At 45.5% G+C, this 20,342-nt stretch overlaps 1 protein-coding gene and 1 non-coding gene across 3 annotated transcripts in view; both read right to left on the minus strand.

Annotated features, from left to right (window-relative positions):
• ror2 (receptor tyrosine kinase-like orphan receptor 2) overlaps positions 1-20,342 on the minus strand; it is a 140,076-nt gene that overhangs the window by 96,017 nt on the left and 23,717 nt on the right. The window lies entirely within an intron of this gene.
• On the minus strand, positions 4,221-4,294 carry trnas-uga (transfer RNA serine (anticodon UGA)). The gene has a single exon. It is a non-coding gene; the product is annotated as a tRNA-Ser (tRNA).

Below are 20,342 nucleotides of genomic sequence, written 5' to 3' on the forward strand. Positions count from 1 at the left end.
AATAGTAGTGTAGCAATAGTAATAATGGTAGTAATAGTCATAGTCGTAGTAGCCATAATAGTAGTGGTGGTAGTAGTAATAGCAGTAGTAGTAGTAATAGTAGTAGTAGCAGTAACAGTAGTAGTAGTGGTGGTAGTAGTAATAGCAGTAGTAGTAGTAGTAATAGTAGTAGTAGCAGTAACAGTAGTAGTAGTGGTGGTAGTAGTAATAGCAGTAGTAGTAGTAATAGTAGTAGTAGCAGTAACAGTAGTAGTAGTGGTGGTAGTAGTAATAGCAGTAGTAGTAGTAATAGTAGTAGTAGCAGTAACAGTAGTAGTAGTGGTGGTAGTAGTAATAGCAGTAGTAGTAGTAATAGTAGTAGTAGCAGTAACAGTAGTAGTAGTGGTGGTAGTAGTAATAGCAGTAGTAGTAGTAATAGTAGTAGTAGCAGTAACAGTAGTAGTAGTGGTGTTAGTAGTAATAGCAGTAGTAGTTGTAGTAGTAATAGTAGTAGTAGCAGCAGTAACCGTAGTAGTAGTGATAGTAGTGGTAATAGAAGTAGTAGTAGCAATATTTGTAGTTGTAGTAATAGTAATAGTGGTAGAAGTAATAGTAGCAGTAGTAGTAATAGTAGTAGTAGTGGTAGAAATAATAGTAATAGTAATAATGGCAGTAGTAGTAGCAGTAGTAGTGGTGGTAGTAGTAACAGTAGTAGTAACAGCAGTAATAGTAGCAGTAGTAATTTTAGTGCTAGTTGGCCAGAGATGTTTATAGGCACTCTGGAGACACAGGGTCAATGGGATAAATAGGAGAGGGAGAGGTAAGAGAGAGCGCCATGACGTCATCAACCACTGTGGCATTTCACAACTGCTAGTAAGAGTAGAGACTTCTTGGAAGTACCTGAGGTCATTGAAGAGAATGGAACATACACTAGGATGCCTGATGGTGATGGAACCCTCTAATTGTAGTAGGTTTGGATAAGTGTACGCAAGGATACCAATGATCCAATGACTTTAACCAATTCAGGTCTGTGATTTCTTCAAGGAAGGTAGGAAGGATTTCTACCAGGGATGGTTGTCTTTTTCCCGCTGAAACTGAGAGGTTACCGTCTTTCAAGACCAACGTAGCCAACAAAAAGAGGCCATATCTGATCGTTTAGACATTCATCTAGGCCCACAGTTGGCGATGTGTAATGGGTATGCCATCCGTATAACTGATTTCATCTAGGTCTCCCTGGGAGCTAATCAGTACAAGAGACACACAGCAGGCGGGTGAGTCCCAAAATGAAACCCTTTACCCTATTTTGTGCACTACTTTTATTCAGAGCCTTATGAGCCCTGTGCTATATAGGGTATAATTTGGAACACAGTTGGCAACTCTGGTAGCTCGAGGTGGGAGACTCCCATCACCCCCCTTACTCTCATTTTCTTTTTAGTCATTTAGCAGACGCTCTTATCCGGAGCGACTTAAGAGAGTGAACGTTATTTATAATAAACATGGAGAAAATCAAACCCCTCTGAAATCAGACCTCCTTGAATACTTGAAAAAAAAAAAAAAAAAAGTGATCCCCCCATATACCCAAAATAATAATTATAACAAAATGGATAGCAGAGAAAAAAAATGACCATTTACTTCTTAGACTGACCAGACATGCAGTTTTAGAAAGTGTTCTTCGTCCTGTCAGCATGACATGGCAACACAGGAATGTTGATAGCACACAGAGCTGCGGGCCAGAAGGTTGTGGGTTCACAGAAACACTGTGGACAAAAGTAGGGGTGGAATGATCTCCTTCATAGTAAAAGCATTGTATGAATTTATCATCGTATTTGCAGTCCTGAGTTTAAAAAAAAAAGAAAAGCCTTTTATTTAGAAAAAAGTACATATTTTTTATTAAACCTTTATTTAACCTGGCAATGACAGCTTACCCCGGCCAAACCTGGACGATGCTGGGGCAATTGTGTGCCGCCCTGTGGGACTCCCAATCACGGCCGGATGTGATACAGCCTGGATTCAAACCAGGGTGTCTGTAGTGACACCTCTAGCACTGAGATGCAGTGCCTTAGAACGCTGCGCCAGTCGGGAGACCAAGCCCAATATTAGCATAATCCTTTTTGAATACCACACAAATTACTGAAATCGATCACAGACACACAGACACACAGACACACAGACACACAGACACACAGACAGACAGACAGACAGACAGACAGACAGACAGACAGACAGACAGACGTGTTCATCTTATATTTAGCAGCCTATTGCCTAATTTATTCTCTCAAATTGGCCGACCGCTTATTTCTTAAATAGGCTCCAGCACAAAGCTTTCTTGTTGTTAGTAAAGTCTAATTGTAACGAAGACTGTTTGAATGAATTATGTTTACTCAAATTTGCCTACTTTCAGCACCATGAGCATTTTTGATTGATTGTGCTGCAGCTGCTGCTTCAAGTTTCAGCACCACAACGTTAATTGTTTGAATCTGGCTTATTGTGATAAATACATCATGGGCAAGAAACAATGTTTTTAATCAAATCATTTATAGTAGCAGCAAGCCATCAAAGTTGACCTCCGGTCCTCCTCATCTTCGCACTCTCCTTCTCAAACTGAACAGAACATAGGCTAGTCTGTGTGCATTTTTGTTGGACTAGAGGCCTAATCAAAAAGACATCAGAAGAAATCTTTGACTTTCCTCCTGAACAGCCACAGTAGACCTACACATCACAGCCATTGGTTAGACAGCATACAAAAACGTTTGGGATTAGCAAGAGCAGAGCAGGCCGGGCCTCAGTGTTAGAATATCCATTGCAGCTTAGTTTAATTTACACCATTCCAGCAGCTATCTTAGAAATATAATTTTGCTCTTTGCTTCTCCGAGCATGCACTTTGTAGCCTATAGGCTATGAATAGTTTGATTGAGCCCACACTAAAATAGCCTATAGGCTATGAATTATTTGACTGAGCCCACACTAAATAGCCTATAGGCTATGAATCATTTGATTCCCACAGTAAGTAGCCTATGAATCATTTGACTGAGCCCACACTAAATAGCCTATAGGCTATGAATCATTTGATTCCCACAGTAAGTAGCCTATAGGCTATGAATCATTTGACTGAGCCCACACTAAAGAGCCTATAGGCTATGAATCATTTGATTCCCACAGTAAGTAGCCTATAGGCTATGAATCATTTGACTGGGCCCACACTAAACAGCCTATAGGCTATGAATCATTTGATTCCCACAGTAAGTAGCCTATAGGCTATGAATCATTTGACTGAGCCCACACTAAATAGCCTATAGGCTATGAATCATTTGATTCCCACAGTAAGTAGCCTATAGGCTATGAATCATTTGACTGGGCCCACACTAAACAGCCTATAGGCTATGAATCATTTGATTCCCACAGTAAGTAGCCTATAGGCTATGAATCATTTGACTGGGCCCACACTAAATAGCCTATAGGCTATGAATCATTTGATTCCCACAGTAAGTAGCCTATAGGCTATGAATCATTTGACTGGGCCCACACTAAATAGCCTATAGGCTATGAATCATTTGATTCCCACAGTAAGTAGCCTATAGGCTATGAATCATTTGACTGGGCCCACAATAAATAGCCTATAGGCTATGAATCATTTGATTCCCACAGTAAGTAGCCTATAGGCTATGAATCATTTGACTGAGCCCACACTAAATAGCCTATAGGCTATGAATCATTTGATTCCCACAGTAAGTAGCCTATAGGCTATGAATCATTTGACTGAGCCCACACTAAATAGCCTATAGGCTATGAATCATTTGATTCCCACAGTAAGTAGCCTATAGGCTATGAATTATTTGACTGAGCCCACACTAAATAGCCTATAGGCTATGAATCATTTGATTCCCATAGTAAGTAGCCTATAGGCTATGAATCATTTGACTGAGCCCACACTAAATAGCCTATTAGGCGTAATTGATATTATGCACACAGTGGAGAATCAAATATGAGTGGCATTGGGCACACATTAATATATAGCCTAAGTCAACTAATTCTAAAATATAGAAATGTCATCAATTACAAATGACTGCTACTACTACTGCTATTACTACGACCACTACTACTACTCAAAAATACAAAACCCTCCCCTTGACTGAAATTGAAAAAGCATGACCCTCTCCCATTTTCCTCCAGGTAACCATTATGTACATTTTGATCCATCTCTTACAGTAGTGAGTGCATACATTTTTGAAGTTTTTCATAATAGTCCCTTGTGGGAATCGAACCCACAACCCTGGCATTTCAAGTGCCATGCTCCACCAATTGAGCCACACAGGACCTCTCCCATGTGCTCGGCAGATGTGGAGGGAGGAGGACAAAAGTCTGAGCATTTCCCTCTGCACCCCTAATTCTGTTTTGTGGTTTAGCCCGACAATCCAGACTGTGGCGTCAAAAACGCTCATTAATACGAAAACACTGATTTCTCTCCGCTGAGCTACAAAGTTATTTTCAGGGCCAAAGACAGAGAGTTAAAAAATGTCTGACTTCCAACAATCAAAAAGCCCTGGAAGGGAAGAAAATCATTGTTTTGAATCAAGGAATTAAAGTTTAAGAAAGTAAATATGTGGTATTTAACCCCACGGATGCCCTGGCAGAACTTTAGAGGAGACTGTCACATTTAACCAACGTGTCCAGAGCGGTGTTGACTTAATGTAAACATTTGGAGGAGTAGCTCAACGCTAAACAAACATGTTCTCACAAACACAGCTAACGTTCATACAACGAGACAAACACACACACACACACACACACACACAGCTACCGGATACGAGACAAACACAGCTAACGTTCATACAACGAGACAAACACACACACACACAGCTACCGGATAGGAGACAAACACAGCTAACGTTCATACAACGAGACAAACACACATAGCTACCGGATAGGAGACAAACACAGACAGACACAAAAGGGCTTTTTCTCCATCTTCTTACAGAGTCTGTACCCTTCCACTTCTCACAGTGAACAGTGACGAGCTCGTTGTGGGCAATGGGGTCATTCATGTTCCTTCGAGATGCCATTGGGGACTCCTCCAGGGTCTAGGCTTGCTCTCACAAACACCATTGAGCCAATTTGTCAAATCTGATGATCGAGGGCTTCCTCAACACAACAGATTGGTTGTACATTCATCCTGGTTTTCCTTCCATACACAGTTGACTTTTCACCGGACTAAAAATCTACTCCGATATGTAACATAAACCTAATGAAAATACAAAACGCCCGTATTAAGTCTTCTTATACCACCATACATCATTTGTGATTATTGTGATTATGTCATGAACAGCCAAGGCTTTGTACCATTGGATGTCTAGGCTCAGGTCAACTCCATTGAACTACTACAGAGCCTTCAGGAAGTGTTCGACACCCCTTTATTTTTTCCACATTTTGTTGTGGTACAGTCTGAATTTAAAATGGATTCAAGTTTGTGTCACTGGCCTACACACAATACCCCATAATGTAAAATTGGAATTATGTTTTTAGACACTTGTACAAATGTATGAAGAAATGTCAAACTGAAATGTCTTGAGTCAATAAGTATTCAACCACTGTGTTATGACAGAGTGAAAAGAAGGAATCCTGTACAGAATAACAAATATTTCAAAACATGCATCCTGTTTGCTATAAGGCACTAAAGTAAAACTGCAAAGAAATGTGGCAAAGGAATGAACTTTATGTCCTGAATACAAAGTGCTATGTTTGGGGCAAATCCAACACAACGAGTACCACTCTGCATATGTTCAAGCATGGTGGTGGCTGCATCATGTTATGGGTATGCTTGTCATCGGTATTTTTGTCATCGGCAAGGACTAGAGAGTTACAAAATAAACGCAATACAGCTCTAAGCACAGGCAAAATCCTAGATGAAAACCTGGTTCAGTCTGCTTTCCCACAGTCACTGGGAGACAAATTCACCTGTCAACAGGACAATAACCTAAAACTGAAGGCCAAATATACACTGGAGTTTCTTACCAAGACAACATTGAATGTTCCTCAGTGGCCTAGTTACAGTTTTGACTTAAATCAGCTTGGAAATCTATGGAAAGACCTGAAAATATCTGTCTAGCAATAATCAACAACCAACTTGACAGAGCTTGAAGAATTTTAAAGAATAATGAGCAAATATTGTACAATCCAGGTGTGCAAAGCTCTTAGACTTACCCCAGAGACTCACAGCTGTATTGAGTCAGGGGTGTGAATTCTTATGTAAATTTGACATTTCTGTATTTCATTTTCAATAAATTTGCAAAAGCTTCAAAATACATGTTTTCACTATGTCATTATGGGGTATTTGGTATTTTATTAGGATCCCCATCAGCTGTTGCAAAAGCAGCAGCTGCTCTTCCTGGGGTCCACACAAAACATGACACAACACAACAAATAGACAAGAACAGCTCAAGGACAAAACTACATATAGAAACAAATACATGTAAAAAAGACACACGTAGCCTATATATCAATACATACACACAAACTATCTAGGTCTCCCCCTTTCCCCCTCCTACGGTCTCCCGGTTTCCCCTCCTCCCGTTGTCCTCTCCTCCTACGGTCTCACTCTTTTGCCCTCCTATGGTCTCCCGCGTCTCCCTCCCTCGTTCCCATCCTACAGACTCCCTGGTTCCCCTCCTACAGTCTCCCTCATTCCTCGTCTCCCACGCTCCCCTCCCACGGTCTCCCTCGCTCCGCTCCCACGGTCTCCCTCGCTCCCCTCCCACGGTCTCCCTCGCTCCCCTCCCACGGTCTCCCTCGCTCCCCTCCCACGGTCTCCCTCGCTCCCCCACGGTCCCACGCTCCCCTCCCACGGTCTCCCGCTCCCCTCCCACGGTCTCCCTCGCTCCCCTCCCACGGTCTCCCTCGCTCCCCTCCCACGGTCTCCCTCGTTCCCCTCCCACTGTCTCCCTCGTTCCCCTCCCACTGTCTCCCTCAGCCCTCGTTCCCCTCAGCCCCCGTTCCCCCCCTACGGTCTCCCTCGTTCCCCTCCCACAGTCTCCCTCGTTCCCCTGCCACGGTCTCCCCCTTTCCCCCTCCTACGGTCTCCCGCTTTCCCCTCCTCCCGTTGTCCTCTCCTCCTACGGTCTCCCTCTTTTGCCCTCCTATGGTCTCCCGCGTCTCCCTCCCTCGTTCCCATCCTACAGACTCCCTGGTTCCCCTCCTACAGTCTCTCTCATTCCACGTCTCCCACGTTCCCCATCTCCCTCGCTCCGCTCCCACGGTCTCCCTCGCTCCCCTCCCACGGTCTCCCTCGCTGCCCTCCCACGGTCTCCCTCGCTCCCCTCCCTCGCTCCCCTCCCACGGTCTCCCTCGTTCCCCTCCCACGGTCTCCCTCGTTCCCCTCCCACGGTCTCCCTCCCTCGTTCCCATCCCACGGTCTCCCTGGTTCCCCTCCCACGGTCTCCCTCGTTCCCTCCCCACGGTCTCCCTCGTTCCCTCCCCACGGTCTCCCTCATCCCTCGTTCCCCTCCTACGGTCTCCCGTGTTCCCCTCAGCCATCGTTCCCCTCAGCCATCGTTCCCCTCAGCCATCGGTCTCCCTCAGCCATCGGTCTCCCTCAGCCATCGGTCTCCCTCAGCCATCGGTCTCCCTCAGCCATCGGTCTCCCTCAGCCATCGGTCTCCCTCAGCCATCGGTCTCCCTCAGCCATCGGTCTCCCTCAGCCATCGGTCTCCCTCGTCCGGTCTCCCTCGTCCCCCTCCCAGGGTCTCCCTCAGCCCGCGTTCCCCTCCTACGGTCTCCCGCATCCCCTTCCTACGTTCTCCCGCGTTCTCCTTCCTCGTTCCCATCCTACAGACTCCCTCGTTCCCCGTCTCCCTCGTTCCCCGTCTCCCTCCCACGGTTACCCTCGTTTCCCTCCCACGGTCTCCCGCGTTCCCCTCCCACGGTCTCCCTCGTTCCCCTCCCACGGACTCCCTCGTTCCCCTCCCACGGACTCCCTCGCTCCCCTCCCACGGACTCCCTCGCTCCCCTCCCACGGACTCCCTCGCTCCCCTCCCACGGTCTCCCTCGTTCCCCTCCCATGGTCTCCCTCGTTCCCCTCCTATGGTCTCCCTCCTTCCCCTCCTATGGTCTCCCTCCTATGGTCTCCCTCCTATGGTCTCCCTCGTTACCCTCCCTCGTTCCCCTCCTACGGTCTCCCTCCCACTGTCTCACTCAGCCCTTGTTCCCCTCCTATGGTCTCCCGCGTCCCCTTCCTACATTCTCCCGCGTTCTCCTTCCTTGTTCCCCTCCTCACTCGTTCCCCTCCTACAGTCTCCCTCGTTCCCCGTCTCCCTCGTTCCCCGTCTCCCTCGTTCCCCCTCGTTCCCCTCCCACTGTCTCCCTCGTTCCCCGTCTCCCTCGTTCCCCTCCCACGGTCTCCCTCGTTCCCCTCCCACGGTCTCCCTCGTTCCCCTCCCACGGTCTCCCTCGTTCCCCTCCCACGGTCTCCCTCGTTCCCCTCCCACGGTCTCCCTCGTTTACCTCCCACGGTCTCCCTCATCCCTCGTTCCCCTCCTACAGTTTCCCGTGTTCCCCTCAGCCATCGTTCCCCTCAGCCATCGTTCCCCTCAGCCATCGGTCTCCCTCAGCCATCGGTCTCCCTCGTCCCCCTCCCAGGGTCTCCCTCAGCCCGCGTTCCCCTCCTACGGTCTCCCGCGTCCCCTTCCTACGTTCTCCCGCGTTCTCCTTCCTCGTTCCCATCCTACAGTCTCCCTCGTTCCCCATCTCCCTCGTTCAACCCTCCCACTGTCTCCCTCGATCCCCGTCTCCCTCGTTCCCCTCCCACGGTCTCCCTCGTTCCCCTCCCACGGTCTCCCTCGTTCCCCTCCCACGGTCTCCCTCGTTCCCCTCCCACGGTCTCCCTCATCCCTCGTTCCCCTCCCACGGTCTCCCTCATCCCTCGTTCCCCTCCTACGGTCTCCCGTGTTCCCCTCAGCCATCGTTCCCCTCAGCCATCGTTCCCCTCAGCCATCGTTCCCCTCAGCCATCGGTCTCCCTCGTCCCCCTCCCAGGGTCTCCCTCAGCCCGCGTTCCCCTCTTACGGTCTCCCGCGTTCTCCTTCCTCGTTCCCATCCTACAGACTCCCTCGTTCCCCGTCTCCCTCGTTCCCCGTCTCCCTCCCACGGTTACCCTCGTTTCCCTCCCACGGTCTCCCGCGTTCCCCTCCCACGGTCTCCCGCGTTCCCCTCCCACGGTGTCCCGCGTTCCCCTCCCACGGTCTCCCGCGTTCCCCTCCCACGGTCTCCCGCGTTCCCCTCCCACGGTCTCCCGCGTTCCCCTCCTCCCTCTTACGGTTTGGTCTCTCTCTTTCCCCTCCTATGGTCTACCTCGTCCCCTTCCTCTCTGTAAGGCCATTTCATAGAGCTGGATTTCAGATGAGATAGGACCTGATTTGATCCAGACTAAAATGGAACTCATTTGACTTGGGGATTTCATCCTAGTAAGTAGGGGAAAAAACAAAATGAATGACAAATCATGGAGCGAGAGAGAAAGGCAGACAGAGAAAGAGAGAAGGAACAACCGAGAGAGAGAGATTAAGAGGGTTTAGAAGTGACCAGAGGATGTATTTACTGTCTGAACCACAGCAATGCATTAAACTTAAGGGCCAAGATAGCTTAAAAAAAAAGAATTGTCTCTTCTTCCAACAACTGACCAAATAAGGTATTTAAACGTGTCTGTTAGTACAGACAAGAACAAAACCAAAGAAAAATATTTTTAACCACATTTTCTTTTAAATTAAAAGTAGTGGTTGCACTCTTGCAATGCACTGTACTGAAATGACTATTTCAGCTCCGGTGCACAAAATTGATAGCTAGGGCATGCTTCCATCCACAGCTGAATATCAGTGCTGGCTGCATTGCATTCCTGTAGCCTGCGTCCCTGGCCATGAAAGGGCCCTTTGAGAGTGGGGAGAGGAGGGCCAGACTGCTGTGGTATCAGCACAGCCTGGCGAACCTCAAGCCTCTCCTGCCAGGCTGTTCAAACTACTTTTTAGAGAGAGGTAGGTGTGTGAGCTCCCTCCCTCCCCTTTGTAGCCTCTCATCCTCCGTCAGCCCCAGGTTTCTACCCATAAGGAGGCTCCTATTAACGTCTAGATTCCTGCCCACCATTTCACTTTCAGCCCTGTAGTAAATACCTTATATATATATATATATATATATATTCAGGGCCAATATTCTGTTTGCTTGACAATTTGTGTTGGTCATGTAGATTAGAATGTAATGGTAAAATATTTTTAATTTCAATACATTTTACAACTTATTTATTTATATATAAGATTTAAAATGAAAAATGGTCAATTGTAAATTTTTCAAGCAAACAGAATATTGGCCTTTAATGCTGAGATGGCAATCTTCTCAACATATACTGCATAGCTGATGTCGGAGGCTTCAGTTAAACCATCAACTGCCCTCTAGTAGTCCAGACAGGCTAGTCACAGCCTCAGTCACATTCTACAGACCACACACACCATGGCAGTGAATTAATCGCCACTACAGCTGGTCATATCCTGCCTGCTTGACCCCTTCGTGACAATACCCAGTCCTATAAACAGTCCAGGGACTGTGGTGCTTTTTATGGAGAATATCATCATCATTTTCAGTTTCCATATACACAGAGCCCTGCGGTCGGCTCAGTTTGGATTTACGTCGCTTGGTTGTTTTCATAGCGCATGCCTCTCCCAGCTTAGGGGGGGCTTCACGTGTGTATCTTTCAGCACCTCACACAAAGTTTACAGTCTCCACCAATCTAAACCTCCCAGAGAGCCAGCTTTGCGGTAAACACGGCCAGGATCGCGACAGCATGGAGGGGGATTAGGCAGGCAATCCCCACCGCCTACAACCCAACTGCAAGGTTGACCTGCCACTATCGCATGCTGACAACACCTCTCTGTGAAAGCCTTGAATGTCAGCACAGTATCCACAATAAAGCTAATCAAAGAGTGTGGCAAATTGAGGGCTTTGAAACCGACACAGAGTGTGGTGTGCGAAGGGGGTAAGGTTTCTCGCGTCAACTGTACAAGGGGGGTGAGGGAAGATAATATTGGCTTTGATCATGCCAATGCTTAACCCGCAGAGCCAAACCGCACCGTAAGAGATACACAATAAAACGTGACCCAACCCTTAGTCAATCTAATTGGAGCCCTCTGAGGGACGGCTTTACAATGGAGGTCTGGTACACATTGTGTTTCCCCCTCCAAAATGGATTTCTTCTTAACTGAGGGCTTGTAAAACATAACATGCTTTCAGTGCCCAGAATCAGTGGGGACAACATATCATAGCAGTAAAATGTTGGAAAAATATTATTTCAGAGAAAAAACCTCCTATAGGTACTAGGTAGCAAGGACTGATGAGTAGAGGGGGACTTGGAAGCATCTGGGCCAAGCTTGGGGGTTCATATGGAATTTAAGAACTTCTGACAACTCAGTAAAAAGTTACAAATGTAATAATGGCTTAACAACAATCATCTGAACATAATTCAACAAAAGTTTTACAACAGCCCCAATAACTTTTTAAATTCAAATTTATGGAGGAATTTGCAGTCAATTTGTACCAGATGAATAAACTACACAAAAGGATTGAAAAAGACAAGGGAATGAATGACACTGTACCCCATTCCTCATACTGAGTGGAGAGAGATTTCAGAGTCACTTTTCAGTCCCACCAAAACCACAATCCATTCCTGCTTCTCCTCAAATGACCATCTGGTTGCCATTTCTACCTCCGCAAACTGCTTTTTAATTGCAACATTAATCAGATGTCCAATCCGACCATCGCTAAGGTCGTCCCATAAACTGAGTGTTTATTTGATGAACACTTGTCATAACAGCACCGATGGAGAGGACCCCAGTTGGACAAACCCACTAATTCTGCATCAGTGCTCATTAAGCCATTAGAAGTCCTCAAGAGGGGAGCAAGGCTAAAACAACCTTAGTGTTACCACCTCATATTAGATACCAAACTACGTGCTAATTGCGCTCTGTGCTTAGAGGGTTTATTTTCTCCCAAAATGCTAATCCCAAACTCTGGGATTTGAACTTCGCAGGGTCAATTGTCTGCATTTTTTTTTCCCCCTCCAAAAGACAAGACATTCTGAAATATAATACGGCCTCTCCGTAGACACACCACCCATTAGTCTATGAAGTACTGGGGATATCAGCAGCAGAGTAAGTCATCTGGAGAAGTATTATCTCAGCTTGAGGTCAAAGCCTCAACCCCCTGAGGAGCCTTAAGTCACCTAACGCCGTCCTCTGCTCGTTATCTCTCCGAACAGAGGACTCTGAGATACTCCAGAGATCTCCAGTGGGAAAAACCCAACGTTTCCCTCAGACCTGCCTGAGGGGGGAGGGGGGGGAAGGGGGGGGGGTGTAAACTTCACAGGAAGAAACGGGGCTTGGTTCCACAAAGAGGCTGAATCCTGGGTGTAAATCACCGTGGTGACCTGAAAGCAGGTGTGCCTTGAGCGGCAGGCAGTCAGCTGGATCCTGATTTAGTATGGTTGAGTTTAATGGCCGCGTGGTGCAGAGGAGTTCCATCAGGGCGTTTACAGCTGGGAGGTTCCCCCCCCCCCACTTGGCCCATCAGTTTTAAATACCTGTAAATTAAATAGACCGAGGTAGAAATTGCCTGGAGCGCTTTAGCAGATACTGTAAAGAGAAGAACATGCCAGGATATTGATCCCCTCTAGGCACAATGACTTTAGGGGCTGGGAGGTGTGATCTGTATGTATATGTATTATGGATCCTCATTAGCTGTTGCCAAGGCAGCAGCTACTCTTCCCGGGGTCCAGCTAAATTAAGGCAGTTATACAATTTAAAAAACAACAACATTACAGTCACAACAGATTTCAAAACATATTAAGTGTGTGCCCTCAGGCCCATACTCTACTACCACATATCCACAACACATAATCCATGTGTACCTGTGTGTATAATGCATACGTCATCATTTGTGTGTGTATGCATGTGTCTGTGCCTGTGTTTCTGCTGTTTCACAGTCCCCGCTGTTCCATAAGGTGTATTTTTACCTGCTTTTTAAATCTGATTCTACTGCTGCATCAGTTACCTGATGGGGAATAGAGTTCCATGTAGTCATGGCTCTATGTAGTACTGTGGAATAGAGTTCCATGTAGTCATGGCTCTATGTAGTACTGTGGAATAGAGTTCCATGTAGTCATGGCTCTATGTAGCACTGTGCACGTCCCATAGTCTGTTCTGGACTTGGGGACAGTGAAGACACCTCTGGTGGCATGTCTCGTGGGGTATGCATGGGTGTCTGAGCTGTGTACTAGTTGTTTAAAAAACAGACAGCTCAGTGCTTTCAACATGTGTGATGTTCGAGGTACTGACAGGTGTGGCCCATCTCTAACCTTTGGACATCTCACGTCCAGCATTGGTTTAAGTGACAGAAAAATGTATCAAATTTAAAACACTTGGCCTGTTTTCACACTGACCACAGCAGTGTTAGTGTGCCCAGGCCTGGCCTGGTTCTCATAGATCCCAGGGTGCGTGCGTTCTCCCTCTCGGAAGCATCGCTCTTTAATTACGATGAAAGGCGGTAACACTGGTAACCCTAGAGCGTGCAAATCCGGGTGTATCACGGCAGTAATGAAAAGGCAAGTGGTCTTCATTGAGAAAGCGGCGCTGCACATGGACTCTCTCGCGCCCCTGCCCTGAGCCCTCACTTCCTGTCTGGGGTTTAACCTAAAGCTTTAAGGGGAGACTGTGGTTGTGTTTGCAGAGCCTTGCAGTGATTTAGCCCCTACACGCTCTGACCTCGGTAAACCTCACGGTCCTGTTTGCCTAGCCGTCTACTCGGAGCAGGGGGTGGGGTTGAACCTCTTATCACAGCTGCTTTGTGTTACCTCACCAGCCAATCGGGGGTCCCCGACACAAAGAGGGGCAAGATCTCGTGCTGGCGTTATCCAAACAGATTAGCGCAGAGAATTTGGGAGTGGAGCATAAATTGGCACCAATTCTGAAATACCTTTAAACTGAGCTTCCATGGCCTGAAGGTTTTCTGAGGCCTGATTTATCGTAGATGGCCTGAAGGCTTTCTGAGGCCTGATTTATCGTCCATGGCCTGTGGGCTTTCTGAGGCCTGATTATCGTCCATGGCCTGGGGGCTTTCTGAGGCCTGATTTATTGTCCATGGCCTGAAGGCTTTCTGAGGCCTGATTTATCGTCCATGGCCTGGGTCTTTCTGAGGCCTGATTTATCGTCCATGGCCTGGGGGCTTTCTGAGGCCTGATTATCGTCCATGGCCTGGGGGCTTTCTGAGGCCTGATTTATCGTCCATGGCCTGAAGGCTTTCTGAGGCCTGATTTATCGTCCATGGCCTGAAGGCTTTCTGAGGCCTGATTTATCATCCATGGCCTGGGGGCTTTCTGAGGCCTGATTTATCATTGCTTTCTTATCTGTCCATGGGATGATTTGGAGAGCAGTAGGGCCTCCAGGGTTATTTGTTATTTGAAATGTCTGCTACACTGGACAAATCCTCTTTCACTGCCCTTCTCAGCTGCAGCCTGCAACACAACGCTTCGCTTCAACCGAGATGGGAAATCACCAAAAACTTGACTAATTAATTCATGCCCAAAGCGTCATATGAAAGTGACTTGTATCAAAAGGAATTCGTAACGACTTTGTACCAAAGAAGTTCACAGAACTCAAAGGTTTGGCCAGAAAATATATCACATGGCCCAGAAGATCAGATGGACGTCGAAAAAAAATATATCCCCTAAACTTCAAACACTGCTATTATCCAGACTTCCTCCAATCCAAGTCTTAATGACTGTCACAACCGACTGCATCACTGAAAATCATTTTGCTGATTTAACTATGATCTTAACAATCAATCATATTGTAAATGATAAATAGGATTAGGCTTCTAATCACATACAGGAATGTCTTTGGTGTAGTGGACGCCTGACTGGACATGGAGGAACTCATTAGTTGACTGAGATGACTTGTCGTTAAATGCACTTTGTAGAACGATCTATGCATTGTGCAGCGTCTATCCGCTATCTTAGAAGTAAATTGGCAGCTCACCACTGCTGCTGTTCATGTAAAGCCTGAACACATTGAGTGAGGAGTCACACACACTGGATTTAGATGCCACGAGGCAACCACAGCTGCCTGAGCATCGTTTCTCCAGTTCCTCTGCTATATGACAGCAGAGTGAGTCCCTAAGTCTAAGATCTGAGGAGTACCTGAAGCTACAGTGTGACTTGGAGGGATGGGATTTGGACGGAGCTGTGGGAGTCCAGAATAGTTCTAATCGTTGCCTTGGACAGAATTGTACAGGTTTTCTGGACTACCCTTCGAACTGTCCAATTTCCCTGGGTTTATCCGCCCCTAGTTTCCTGCGGGTCCGTGAACGGGCAGCAAAACCACAGGCCCACTCTGCAGTGGTTACCACAAAAGGGGAAATGTACAAATCGTACAAAAAAATAAAACATGATCCCCGATTCTCGCTGCAACATGTGGGAAGCCAAGGGAAAGGAAACAAGAGGGACTTGGACGGCCATGCAAATGAATGGATGGATTTGTAATCATAGCCTATTTCTCAAGTCCCCACAGTGTCCATAAATCACTGGAGTGGGCCCCAGACAGGACTGCATGCACAGCACAGCCGGGCCTCGTGTTGAGATATTTGTTCATCGCTGGGTTTGATGGGCTGAGGCCTGTGATTGAACATGTCTAAAGACAACGTCTTGTCAAAGAAGGAGAGAGAGAGAGAGACAAAAATAAGCAATTCCCACTCTCAGGAAATGAAGAATACAAGTCTAGAAAACAACACTTGCTTGTAAGTCTAGAATACCCATGAATACAGCACTTGCCTGGTAAGTATAGAACCAATCCAAAAATGATGAACATTGGTCTGATGTCAAGGACATACTTTTAAATATTGAACAATTAGAGACTTCAACTATTAAGAACCATACTACAACAGAGTATTAGCTCTGGCTGTAAACAGAGTATTAGCTCTGGCTGTAAACAGAGTATTAGCTCTGGCTGTAAACAGAGTATTAGGTCTGGCTGTAAACAGAGTATTAGGTCTGGCTGTAAACAGAGTATTAGGTCTGGCTGTAAACAGAGTATTAGCTCTGGCTGTAAACAGAGTATTAGGTCTGGCTGTAAACAGAGTATTAGGTCTGGCTGTAAACAGAGTATTAGGTCTGGCTGTAAACAGAGTATTAGGTCTGGCTGTAAACAGAGTATTAGGTCTGGCTGTAAACAGAGTATTAGGTCTGGCTGTAAACAGAGTATTAGGTCTGGCTGTAAACAGAGTATTAGGTCTGGCTGTAAACAGAGTATTAGGTCTGGCTGTAAACAGAGTATTAGGTCTGGCTGTAAACAGAGTATTGGGTCTGGCTGTAAACAGAGTATTGGGTCTGGCTGTAAACAGAGTATTAGGTCTGGCTGTAAACAGAGTATTAGGTCTGGCTGTAAACAGAGTATTAGGTCTGGCTATAACAGAGTATTAGGTCTGGCTGTAAACAGAGTATTAGGTCTGGCTGTAAACAGAGTATTAGGTCTGGCTATAACAGAGATGTAACTTAATACACCAAGATGTGGCTAACATGTTGAAATATGTAACCTACTGTAATATTGGATGAAATTTTCATCTATGCTGGGGATTCATACATTTCTATGTCTGGACTTCCTCTGTAAAAAACAACAACATTCAAATACAGCATGGAGCATTGAAAAATGTGTCAAACTAAACATTGGGAATCCAACCCCAGTGTTTCTTCTTCCCAAGAATGTGATGGGTTCACGGAGTGTTTTAATAATTTATTTCAATTTATGAGAAGTTATGATCTTACATCCAGTGTGCTAATACCCCTCCAACATTAACATCCCAGGGAATATTAAACTTGGACGAACAACAGAAATTACCAACAAGGTCCGCTCTGGTATTGTTCAAGAGTTTAAAAACGGGGAAACCATGTTGACTCAAAAGGCAGAACATAAAATGTTACAATCGCCACTAAGGTTTGATTGTATACCTATAGACCTTAATGAGAGCTTAAACATAATCATCAATATATTTATGTGGCTGAGATACACATTTCTGCAATGATATGTCAAATCAAATTTATTTATAAAGCACTTGTTACATCAGCAGATGTCACAAAGTGCTTACACAGAAACCCAGCCTAAAACCCCAAACAGCAAGAAATGCAGGTGTAGAAGCACAGTGGCTAGGAAAAACTCCCTAGAAAGGCAAGGCCCTAGGAAGAAACCTAGAGAGGGACCAGGCTCTGAGGGGTGGCCCAGTCTTCTTCAGGCTGTGCCGGGTGAAGATTAAAAGAGTACATGACCGTTAAGGCCAGATCGTTCTGCAAGACGTTCAAATGTTCATAGATGACCAGCAGGGGTCAAATAATAATCACAGTGATTGTAGAGGGAGCAACAGGTCAGCACCTCAGGACTAAATGTCATTTGGCTTTTCATAGCCAAGCATTCTGGAGCAGCAGCACAACAAGGTAAGACATATGTGTCAAGAAGAAATTTAAATGAAATGTATTAAGATGGCAGAGTCTGATATTAGGTCTATAACTTGAGGACATTTCACATTCTCTATGACAAACATAGGTCTTCTTACACAACAGGCAACTTGCTTTTGAACCAAGTTCATTTTGAGAGGAGTTCTGTCCACAGTTCACCTGACATGAGTTCAGATCATTTAAATTGTGTTCCGCTAGGTTTTACGTAGTGCATCTGGGCAGGCTAACAGTCACCTCTCACCTGAGGAACTCTCCCAGAGGGCCTTGCAATGGGGCACTGCACACTATCCGCCCCACCAAATCAATGTCAGCACCAGAGCCAAAAATAGCCAAGCAAAACACAGAACCTTCAACATGAATTAGCCTAGAGCTATTTTCCTGAATAAAAGTCAGTCAGTTTATGGCAACCCAATACACACCCGCCTTACTTCCAGGAGAACCGACTGTGCCGAGACAGGGGCCTCGCTTTTGGTAAGGCGTTCTAGAGAGAAGACAGTGAGTCAGTGTTAGTAGTAGTTATTGGGGATTAATGACGTATGGTGACGGTGGCAGGCATTTCTGGGTGGTGGTCATCCATTACCCTGGCAGCAGATGGAGCCACATTGGCATCCACCCACCCAGCCAGACAGGCTCTCAAGAGTCTGGCCTAGAGTGCCAACAGCAACAACCCAGGGTGGGGTTTCATTTCTCCATTTCCACTTTAATCAATCACCCCCTTTTACCTCGGTCCTCAGAAACCAAAGCATAATACACTAGATTTAAATGGCTTCGTCACCCAAGGTGTTGCTTAGAGAGTTCCTATTGTGAAGAACTACTCTGGACATTCTGACCAATCCTTTATTTTGGACAGCCGGAGTTCGCTGGAGAACATGAGGTGTGTAGACAGGGAGAACTGTTTTGGGTAAATACTCTGGGTATCCGGCTAAAATAAAAGGTCAAGTTCACTTTTGCTCAAACGGAAATGTAAAATGGGTCAGGCACATGAGAAACAAATGTATACTTGGAGGACAGACACCATAATGAGTAAATGTCCCACACTGCACTGGCATCTTTCTGTTAACAGAAGTAGAGTCTCCTGCAGTCTCCATTTCAGCTCATTTATCACCTGATTTACTTAACAAAAGGCACATCTCAATAGGTGGTCCAGGTGTCCTCTGACATGGCACAAGTGGGGGGGGCTTTCCTCTTTTGTTGTCTGTTGCTCCACTATTGTTCCTCAAGCAAGGGGGGAGGGGGCTGATGACATCAGAAGGCACCATCAAACCAACTCCTTGAATGGCCTACTCTGTGAAGTTTGCACTTGTGTCAACAACCAACAACAAAAAAAAAACTACATTTTTGCTAAAAAAAATTATTTTTTTTTACCCTTAAGTGTTTGTAAATTACTGTATATGTGGGATATTGTTTTTCAACAGGAAACGTTAAAAACAAATTGCTGGAGTGTGTATTTAAAGTTTCAGTTTTAAACATTGTAGAACTACTTCCTCTATCTTATCAATACAAAAGTTAAGACAAAGCACCTAGAGAATTTCTACATGCAGTGCATTGAACAACACTTCAATTTGGTCAATATTATCTCTACATGCAGGGCATTAAACGACACTTTAATCTGACCACCATTATCTTTAAAAAGGCAAACACAAAAGCAGCCATTTTACAAAAGCTTAAAAGAGGTAGCCGCCACGCACACTTAGCAAACCTATGACAAGAGCCCATTTATCAGAGTAACAGAAGAAGTCCAACCCGAATCCCATGGCAGGGAACCGTGAGCTAACCAAGGCACACCAGACAGAGCAGGCCACTTTGGGTAGGCACAATTGATCTGTATTGGGTAACAACGGGAGAAGAGAGGGTTTGATGAGTGGAGTTATTTAGCCGTTAAAAAAAGGGTCCCCTCGGCCGCATGGCCCATCACACAGATTGCAGTACAAAGGGATGCCCCTGGCAATGGCTATGTACTCTGATCCAGCACAGGTCAAGTGTCCGCTTAGCTGTGTGAATGTGGTCACTTGCGCTAATGCTTTTAGAGAGCGGGCATGCTGGTAATATTCCACAGTAAACAGAATGACGCTGAGACTCTGAGATATATCTATCTCTATACAGTATATATAACCCTATACAGTGTGTATGTATGTACAGTGGGGCAAAAAAGTATCTAGTCAGCCACCAATTGTGCAAGTTTTCCCACTTAAAAAGATGAGAGAGGCCTGTAATTTTCATCATAGGTACACTTCAACTATGACATAAATAAAATCCAGAAAATCACATTGTAGGGTTTTTAAGTGGGTGAATGAATGAATGAATGAATGAATGAATATGAGAGAGAGAGAGAGAGAGAGATATACACATACTGTATAGGGAGATACAGCATATAATATATATGCTGTATATATAATATATATCTATCTATAGAGAGAATAATAATATATATATTTCTTTTTTTTCTTTTTTTAAACATCGATTGCAAAGTTAAACAAACCATACAACTCTATGCACAATACTTTGAACAGTTTCCACTGAACCGTTAACATTTTCTCAGAGAGCAGAGTAGATGTCTGGTGACAGAATGACAGTAGAAACGGCCTCAGGTTTTTGTGTGACTACTTTTCCAAAAACTCAGTTAAATATCTACTATGAATTAAGATTTTTAAAAAGATGTCTGCAGAAAGAATGGGATGTCTGCTATGATATGACACATTGAGTTGGAAAAATATATATATTTTTGTTTATTAAACTACAGTAAGTAAAGTGAATTAACACCCGGTAACAAAATGGTAAGTTAATGCAATTATGGATCCCTGATCTGTACTACACAGAAATGCATAATTATGAATGTCATGACA

Source organism: Oncorhynchus masou, chromosome 28 (genome assembly GCF_036934945.1).
Source record: "Oncorhynchus masou masou isolate Uvic2021 chromosome 28, UVic_Omas_1.1, whole genome shotgun sequence".
Classification (NCBI taxonomy): Eukaryota; Metazoa; Chordata; class Actinopteri; order Salmoniformes; family Salmonidae; genus Oncorhynchus; species Oncorhynchus masou.